Source organism: Capra hircus, chromosome 3 (genome assembly GCF_001704415.2).
Source record: "Capra hircus breed San Clemente chromosome 3, ASM170441v1, whole genome shotgun sequence".
Taxonomy (NCBI): domain Eukaryota; kingdom Metazoa; phylum Chordata; class Mammalia; order Artiodactyla; family Bovidae; genus Capra; species Capra hircus.
Window position 1 is genome coordinate 99,226,866 of NC_030810.1, and position 10,243 is coordinate 99,237,108.

Sequence of the window (10,243 nt, forward strand, 5' to 3'; positions counted from 1 at the left end):
GAGGAGCCTGGTAGGCTATAGTCCATGGGGTCACAAAGAGTCGGACACAACTGAGCAACTTCACTTTCTTTCTTAAAAAAAAAAAAAACAAAAAAAAAAAACAAAAAAAACAAAACAAAACTAAGATCATGGCATCCTGTTTGACATCTTTATGGCAAATAGATGGGGAAAAGGTGGAAGCAGAGAGAGTTTCTCTTCTTAGGCTTCAAAATGACTGTGGATGGTGACTGCAGCATGAAATTAGAAGATGCTTGCTTCTTAGAAGGAATGCTATGACAAATCTAGACAGTGTATTAAAAAGCAAAGATATCACCTTGTCATCAAAGGTCCATATAGTCAAGGCTATGGTCTTTCCAGTAGTCATGTACAGATATAAGAGTTGGACCATAAAGAAGGCTGAGCACTGCAAAATTGATGCTTTGAAACTGTGGTATTGGCGAAGACTCTTGAGAGTCTCTTGGACAGTATGGAGATTATACCAGTCAATCCTAAAGGAAATCAACCCTGAATACTCATTGGAAGGAATGATGCTGAAACTCCAATACTTTGGCTACCTGATGTGAAGAACTGACTCATTGGAAAAGACCCTGATGCAGGGAAAGTTTGAAGGCAGGAGGAGAGGAGAAGAGATCAGCAGAGGATGAGATGGATAGATAGCATCACTGATTCAATGGACATGAACCTGGGCAAACTCTGGAAGATAGTGAGGGACAGGGAAGCCTGGCATGATGCAGTCCATGGGGTTGCAGAGTCAGACATGACTTAGCAACTGAACAACAACAGCAGGGTTGTGATGATACTGTGTTTTGAGCTACAGAAGGTTGTGTGTGTGTGTGGCGGGAGGGAGGTTAGTCTGTCAATATCTTTCTTTTTTAGAAATCCTGTAATATCCCTTTTGAGGCAGCTTATTTTGTCAATTAATTAGGGTGCTGGATGGTAGAGAATTTTGTCAGTCAAGTATGTACATATAGTAAATATTCTTTCTTAGGTAAAGGTAACAGTTTTATATAGTTGTAAAATCCCATTTGGAAAAGACCCTAATGCTGGGAAGGATTGGGGGCAGGAGGAGAAAGGGACGACAGAGGATAAGATGGCTGGATGGTATCACCGACTCAATGGACATGGGTTTGGGTAGACTCTGGGAGTTGGTGATGGACAGGGAGGCCTGGCGTGCTGTGATTCACGGGGTCACAAAGAGTCGGACACGACTGAGTGACTGAACTGAATTGACTGAAAATTCCAATATATTCTATTGCCAAAGAAACATTAAGAACTTTGTACAGCTGTATAAAAAGCAACTAACTTTTTAGAGACTAAACATTTTAGAGTTAGCAAAAAATTAAAAAGAACCCTCTAAAGGCTAACAACAACAATAGACATTTAAACATAATTTAAGACATTAAGACTTGGAATGATTCTTATTACTTAAAAAAATTAATTTCTTAAGATAAAATTGGGAAATAATGACATTTTAAAAATTAATTTAAGACATTAAAACTTGGAACGATTCTTATTACTTTAAAAAATTAATTTCTTAAGACATAATTTGAAAATAATGCATCCATTTCAAGTTTGATGACTTTTGACAAATCAATGTACCCATGGAACCACTACCCTGTTCAAGAAAAAAGAACTTCCCCACTACTCCAGAATGTCCTCCTGTGCCCCTTTGCAGTCAATCTCCCTATCACTCCCTGTCCCAGGTAATCAGTGATCTAGTTCCTGTCACTATGGACCAGTTTTGTCAGTTCTCAAAATTCACAGAATATATACTTGTTCATCACTCAGCATGATGCTTTTGAGAGCAATCCATATTATTGCCAAGTATCAGGAATTCATTTCATTTTATAGAAGAGTAATATTCCTTTGAATGACTGTATCACAATTATATCCATTCATGATGGATATTTGAATGGTTTTCAACTAGGGGTTTAGAGGGCTTCCCTTGTGGCTCAGATGGTAAAGAATCTGCCTGCACTGCAGGAGACCCAGGTTGAATCTCTGGGTCAGGAAGATCCCCTGGAGAGGGGAATGGCCTGGAGAATTACATGAACAGAGGAGCCTGGCGAGCTACAGTCCATGGGGTTGCAAAGAGTTGGACACTGACTGACTGACTAACGTGAACAAAGCTGCATAAAAGCAAACCCCTTTTGTGGGCATATATTTTATAAATTTCATTTAAAACTTTTAATTCTTTAATATGAATTTAGTTTGTGAAGGATGTTACATTCACAAATACAAAAATTATTCAAATGTCCAAAAGTGAAAGTCCCTCAGTCATGTCTGACTCTTTGTGACCTCATGGACCATACAGACCATGGAATTCTCCAGGCCAGAATACTGGAGTGGGTAGCCATTCCCTTCTCCACAGGAATCTTCCCAACCACACTTGCAAAACTGGCCTATCAAATTGGAGTTGCCCAAGGTCAAACAGAAGGCAAATAGTAGCAAGTTCTGCCAACACCCCCCGCCCGCCGCCCCCCCCCCCCGCCCCCGCCAGATTGGGCTCCTAACCACAAACCCACCCTAACATCATTGTAATAACCTCAACCAATATCCAAGCAGGCCCTAGTCATGGTGTTATTTCTTGATCGGCTTTTTTTGGTCAGAAACTCATCTATTGGGGGTGCAGAGGATAATAGCATGGACAGATTTCCTTGACTGAGGAAATCTGTTAGAAACTAAAAACCTGTTTTCTAATCAGTAATGCACTGAAAGTTAACTTTGGTCTTGGTTCATATATTTCATATTTGAGCAAGGAAACTTCCCACTGTTGGGGATGAGTAGGATGTACAACTTTTACCTTCAATGACCTAGATACTCCATCTGCATATTGTGCTTTTAAATTAATTTCTTTGGACCTACCCTTAAGCATCATCCCACTCTCCACTCACACTCTCAGCACTCACTAGGATCTCAGAGGCTTCTGGGACTGAGCCGATCTATGAATGCCATCCCCGAGGTAGTCAGGAAGGGGCAACAGTCCTTCCCCCCATGCTCCTGTCTTTCCTGTTTGGCCCCAGTAGTTTCTATTTGCAAATGCTTTGTGGATCAGAACTGAGAGTGAAGGGACCGGCAAAATAGGCCACATCTGCCATACTGGACCTGAGGTTTTCCTCTAAACTGTAGATCAATATTTTCAGATAGGGAAAAAACTAAGATTATATTTGAATGAAAAAAAAAAAAAGCCCTGTAAAATTCTTATTGCCATTTAAGGAGAAGGGATGTTTAGGAAACTTCCTCATTTGCCAGTTACTGAAGCATGTCAGGTGCTCACTGGAAGCTTAGGAAAGAGAACTGCTGCTTTCTGTCTAGGGAGGTAGTAAGAGAAAGCCTAAGAGAAAAGGCGAGGGGAAGAGAGAACTGGATCTAGAAATACGAAGAAGCTGCTTGGGGTGCAAAGGATAAGTGGGGTGGTACTTAGGGAATTCCCTAGAAATGATTGGAAAAGGAAATGGCGGCCCACTCCAGAATTCTTGACTGGAAAATCCTATGGAAACAGGAGCCTGGTGAGTTACAGTCCATGGGGTTGCAAAGAGTCGGACACGACTGAGCACGCACACACTAGCAATAATTCGCTAGCGTTAAAAACAAACAAACAAATACCACTTACCAGTGCAGGAGACTTAAAGAGATGCGAACTTGACCCCTGGGTCAGAAAAATTCTCTGGAGAATGAAATGACAACCCACTCCGGTATTCCTGCCTGAGAAATCTCATGGACAAACCAGCCTCGCAGGCTATGGTTCATAGGGTTGCAAAAAATCGGATACCACTAAATCAGTTTAGGCCAGGACGGAGCAACTTGGTAAGATGTGAAAGTAAGTCAGCTGACAACTCAAGAAATAACGTCCTAAGTTAGAAAACAGAAAACCAGTATGAAAAATGGCTTACTTGCAGTCTCTCACAGTCAGATGAGAAAACTGGTCACATAACGCCCCCTTGCTCTTCTACAAGTCTGATTACAGTTGCGACCTCAGGAGCCTCCATACACAAAACATTCTCAATAGCACAAACCATCTTGTTACATAAAAATAAGGCACAAAACACATTTTTCAATGAAATCTGTCTTTGCACGCATGAAAAGCCAAAAGAAATCGCAAGTACAATCCCACAAATAGCACAATCCCCCACTTAGGAAAATCGCATCGGGATCAACACATCGGGAGTACAATTGACTAGTATCACTGTGAAAACACCACCTTAATAATCACACTTCCTACCAAATACATGCATGTCTTGGCTCCTCGACCTCACACGCCCTACACTCCTCACACATGCTCACTTCACTCCCCACATCCCTGAGCCTTCCTGGACCTTCCACACAGCGGATACACGCACTTCAAAGCAAAACTCCTCTCCACGCCACCGGAGACCATATCGTATTTAAGTACCAGAAGATGGACCAGTAGCCCCTGCGCTCAGATATCTACATACGACACGCCTCACCCGTGACGTCAACAGGAACCAGCGCTTCCCTCCAGCCCACGCCCCGCCCTAGTCCCCGCCTCCCTCCTCCCACGCAGTCCGGCCTGGCCAACCGGCCGGCGGGAGCCCTCTGGGGGAAGTGACGTCCGCCTCCAGCGCCTGTTCTCCCATCCCCCTGGCGCGCTCCCCTGCCTGCCTGAACTTGGTCCTGCCCAGCATCAGTCTGGCAGGCGGCTGAAAGAAGCCTGTGCACCTTTTTTTCAGATACCGGCGTTCAATGCGGAGAACAGAACATTTAGCAGTCCACGGGAAACCGGTTCCTTTAAAATCCAGTTGTCTTTGTGATGTAGTATTGTGTGTATGTCTAGTAAGACGCAGTAAGTATCACGACCGGCGGTGAAATTTATGGAATTTTTGAAAGTTCAGTTTCACTCATCAAAAATTTCGTTCAGTTTATCTTCTTCATTTTGACTCTTCGAACAGATTTTAACACCTATATTCTACCCTCTGTCCTAGGAATCAAATACATTGTTTAACACATGTTCATTTGTTATAACTATACAAGTTATGATTTTACCTTTTTCTGGAAAATTTTTAACACGTCTCCTTGCATATGATCCGTGCGTTAGGAGTTGCACATTTTTGGAAGTTTTTTTTTCACATTACATTTGGGCTAAATACTCTCTGCCCTTCCAGATTTCCTCTCTACCCTTCTCCCCTGATCTGTGTGCTTGAGGCTGACCCCCACAACCACCATTTCTCAGTTTTTCTTGCCCTCGGGAACCCGGTGGCTGCAGTCACAGGAAGGGTCAGAAGTGAGAGGAGAGAGATGTGAATGAAAAAGGTTGCCTGCCATAGCAGCAAACAAAAGATGCTGTGCCATCTAGCCACCAGCCACTACCGACCTTAATAAGGGCAATGAAAAGAATCCTATCTGTTGCGTCCTGGGAATCCTTCAAAAGCCGAGGGAGAGACAGACGTTCAAGTGCTGTCATTCTGGGGAGGAAGAGGGGCTGCTTACTGCCTGGTAGCCGGGCCCAGGTTGTCTGCTTTGGCTCCAGCTGCTGTTGGGAACTCCACTCATCTTCACCAGCGCAGGGAAGACCGAGTCCTTGCGGACGCCAACTGCATCTTCAGGGTGTCTTTAGATGAAGAAATCACCGAGGATTTCTTATTTTCTCTTAATCTATTTCCACCTCTCCCTCTGTTTCTTCAAGACCGTTTTTCAGTTACTACCCGCGGTGTTAGAACCAGGCGGGCAGTGGGCGCGGGAGAACCACGGAGTCGCACCGCGCACTTGCGCCTCGTGGGCTCTGGGCAAATTGAATCCACGCCGCCGCCGCCGGAAGCTTCTCCATCTGCGCCACCGGAGTGTGGAGCTCCCGATCCCGACCCCGGCCCTCGAGGACTGGCCCAGGAGAGGTCGATTTTCGCCCATGGATCTAAGCATGGCCCAAAACCAGGACCGAGCTTAAAGGTCTCAAACTCTAAAGTCTTGACGGAGCGACCGTCGTGAGTTGAATCAGTCTCCACGCCTTTATCAGGAGAGTTGAGGGCCTAAATCACACACGAAAAAGATTGTGTGCATCAAAGTGCACAATTGAAGAATACGCTTTTCTGACAAGTTGGAAGTGTGGTATGAAAGACTGGCGTCAAAGAGAAGTGTGTTTGGCCTGAGCAAACAGAACACCAGCTAAGGTGGGAAAACACCCTTGCCACAGGTTTCAGGGGAAAGATCTGGAATTTCGGAATTTCGTTTGGAGCCCTGGGGCCTTCCTTGGAAGTGTTTTTCATTAAGGCAGTCCCCTTTCCCGTCCGTCCGTAGTGATGTTTGGGAATCCAGATCTCACTTCAGGGGCCTCCTCTCCTGCCTCACTTATTTTGAAGACAGAATTCCAAAGATTTGCACCACTCTGATGTTTCCTTTTCAAGTATCAAGGTCTTGAAAGTATCTGCAACCACACTAATCAGAGGAGTAACTGACCAGCAGCAGTCCTCTGATGTGCCTGAAATTCAGACTTCTGAATTCATTCAGCTGAGTTCTCCAGAAGATGGATGAGGGCTACTAAAGATCCCTCCAGGCAAACTCGCTGGAGGAAATGTTACCCAGTTTAGTCTTGGGAAATTCTTAGTCAGTTCTCAGACGTGCCATTGGAGCATGCAGACCTTTGCACAGGAACTGTTGTGGACTCCAGAACCCAGCTGGAAATTTGTAGCCTTGAGGAGGAATTGTGTCCTAGTTGCAGTTCTCTTCCACTTGGTTCTTTCCAGACCATGTTCCAAACCTGAAGGGCTCTCAGTTCAGTTGGTGTCTGTGCTGTCCCCCAGGTCAGATGTAGTGGTTGCAGAAGCTGACCTATTGGGAGTGTTCTGAGCTTTCCAACCAACCTTGAATTTAGAACATTGGTGACTCAGTGGCAGTGTCACTCACTGCGGTTAGTGTGAGTCATTCACTCAGTGTGGTTTCATTTGAACCACGCTTCCCAGGTAGGTTACTCCTGGCAGGTTAAGAATCCTCCTGCCAATGCAGGAGATATGAAAGTCTGGAAGATCCCCAGGAGGAGGAAATGGCAATCTGCTCCAGTATTCTTGCCTGGAAAATTACATGGATAAAGGAGCTAGAGGGCTACAGTCCATGGGGTCACAAAGAGTCGGACAGGATTTACCAACTGAGCACACACACCCAGTTTTGACTCCTGACCTAGGTGTATGGTTGCTATTCACTCTGCCACAGTTCATTTTCTGCCTCTGCAGAGCATGTGTGGGAATCTTTATTGTGCATTCAAGATTAGAAGAGTCACCATTTTTACTGTCTCTGCTATATTGGTTATGGCACAGGTAAGTCTGTTCTGTGCAGAGATCTAGCAGCCAGAAGCAATGCTGCTATCAACTGAAGAAATGGTGGAGAACCCAGCAGTGATTTTGGAATAAAAGATATTAAAGAGTTTGTCTAAACAGTAGCTTGGCAGCCTTGGGGATCAGGTTGTGATCCTGGAGGGATTAGTGTTTGGCCTGAGGTATAACAACCAGTCCTCCAGGTTGTGTCTTCCATGGTGGAACATCAACTCTGCTGTGTTTCTGCAGTGTGGAACCTTCAGAAGTAACCTCCTTGGCATATTCACCTACACCTCTGGTGATCTAGGCAAAGCATCCTCAGGTCATTGTTTCACCCTAATTTGCAAGCTGGCCCTCAGACTGGTCACCTGGTAGTGTCCCCAGTGCTGTAGGGATGGAATAAGTGATTTTCTAAGAAGGGTGGGTCATATACACCAAAAAGTGGTAAAGATGTTAGAGACCATGGCCTTGGGTTGGGGAAGGGCAGTGTACTAATGTACTGATCTCTTGTGATAGGAAGTCTGAGGAGGGTGCTCTGGCTTTCCAGATAAGTGACTTTCAGAGTCTAGATGAATCGGAGCTTCCAGTAACACCAGGAGCCTGAGCTCAGCACCCTGCCTACAACAGAGTCAGAGAGCCACATACGTGTGAGAGAAGAGACTGAGCAAAACCTGTCAATAGTGTCCCCCAGTTCAGACAGCTATAGTAACGTGCAAGGACAAAGCAGAAGGATGGTCAGAAATAGTGGGAATCCTGAATTTGTACAGCACACGCAATAAATGCAGTTGTAAGTTGTCAGGATATATGGGTAGCAATAATTATGGAGCTGTAGTACTGAGGAGTGTGTTTCTTTGCCTCTGGCTCCATCCACCTTCGAAGCCCATAAAGACTCACTGAATTGCTGACAACTTGAACTCTCTCTGGCTCCCTATCTAGTCTTCTGACCTCTTGACCCAGATTTAAAGGGTTCCTGTGATTAGGTTAGTCCACCTGGATAGTCTCCCCATTTTGAGGTCAAATTTATTACATCTGCAGAGTACCTTTTGCCAGGTAACATAACATAATTATGCAAATAGCAACCATAAGGAAGCTGGAGAAGCTATACTAACACCAGAAAAAATAGTCAGGAGATTTTACAACAATACAATGTTACCAGAGATAAAGAGTGACATTTTATAATGATAAACGGGTTAATCCATCAGGAAGATAAAATCATTTTAAACACAATGCATCTAACAGAGTCTCAAAATACATGAAGAAAAACTGACAGAACCAAAGGGAGAAATAGACAATTCAACAATAATTATTGGAGATTTCAGTTCTATACTTTCAGTAATGGATAGAACAACTAGGCAGAAGATAAATAAGATTTAAACAATAAGACCTTACAGGCATCTGTAGACATTTCACCCAACAAGAGCAGACTACAGTTTCTCTCAAGTACACTGAGAACATTCTCAGGGAGAAACTATACACTAAGCCATAAAATAAGTCAAAATGCATTTAAAAGGGTTGAAGTCATATGCAATTTGGGACATCTCACATACCAGTACTAGAGTCTAGAAGGAGGGTGGCAAGGGGCTTGGGTAGGGCACTTATGGAGGAGGCAGTGGGCAAACGTATAGGCCACTAACCTGGAAAAGCTAGGCAACTAAAGAGATAGTATTTCAGGGAAGCTGCCCTACTCTCAGGCTTCCAAAGCCAGGGAGGAATTGGTATGTAGGAAGTAAGCAGAGGTCAGGGGATGACTTTCTGTCTTGCTTGTTTGTGCCTCTCTTTAAGCCTCAGCTTCTATGTCACTAAATCCCACTGCACAGGAGTGCTGTAGGTCACCACCAACCACCATAGACCCATGGTCTTGATGTTTACTATGCTCTGTCTGAGAAGACAACCACAGGTCAATAGCTTTATATCAACACAAATGACTGGCTTTCTATGAAAACTACTCTGAACATAAGTGATGTATTTGTGGGGCTTAGCTGGTGGTCCAGTGATTACGAATCTGCCTGCCAATGGACAACAGGACCTGTGTTTGATCCCTGGTCCTGGAGGATCCCACATTCCATGGAGCAACTAAGCCTGTGAGCCACAACTATTGAGCCTGTCCACTGGAGCCTGTGCTCCACAACAAGAGTAGCCACCACAATGAGAAGCCCACACACTGCAACTAGAGAGGAGCCCCTGCTCAACGCAATTAGAGAAAGCCCCTACAGCAACAAAGACCTGGCACAGCCAAAAATAAATATTTTAAAAATTTATGACATTTTGATTCCATTTTTTTGACTTCGTATGAACAGAATGCTGAATTTCTAATTTAAAAAAAGGATACACAACAAGCCACAGAGATTTTACTGTATAGCACAAGGAACTATGGGCTTCCCAGGTGGCTCAGTGGGTAAAGCACCTACATGCAATGCAGGAGACATGGGAGCTATGGGTTAGATTCCTGTGTCAGGAAGATCCTCTGAAGAGGGCATGGCAACCCACTCCAGTATTCTTGCCTGGAGAATCCCATGGACAGAGGAGTCTGGCGGGCTACAGTCCAAGGTCACAAAGAGTCGGACATGACTGAGTGAGTGAGTGCAGGCACACACACAGGGAACTATAGTCAATATCTTGTAATAACCTTTAATGGAAAATAATTTCAAAAATAATATATGTGTATATGTGTAACTGAAGCACACACAAAAAAAAGAATTCTACTTTTTGAAAATTTAATAATGTTTATCTTTTTGCTGGTTTTTCTAAATGTCCTATGGACATCTAATAACAGCATATGACACACAAAATTTTAAATATATTTGTGTAGGATATGATTAATATAAATTAAATATAAATCTATTATATTTAAATTATTGACACCACTCAAGATGCTTCTATTCTTATTTTTTCTGCACTTGATAAAATATTCTCAGAGAAATGTTGATGTTTCACTATGATTATATATTTTTTCTTTTCTCTTATGTTTCTTCTGATTTTTG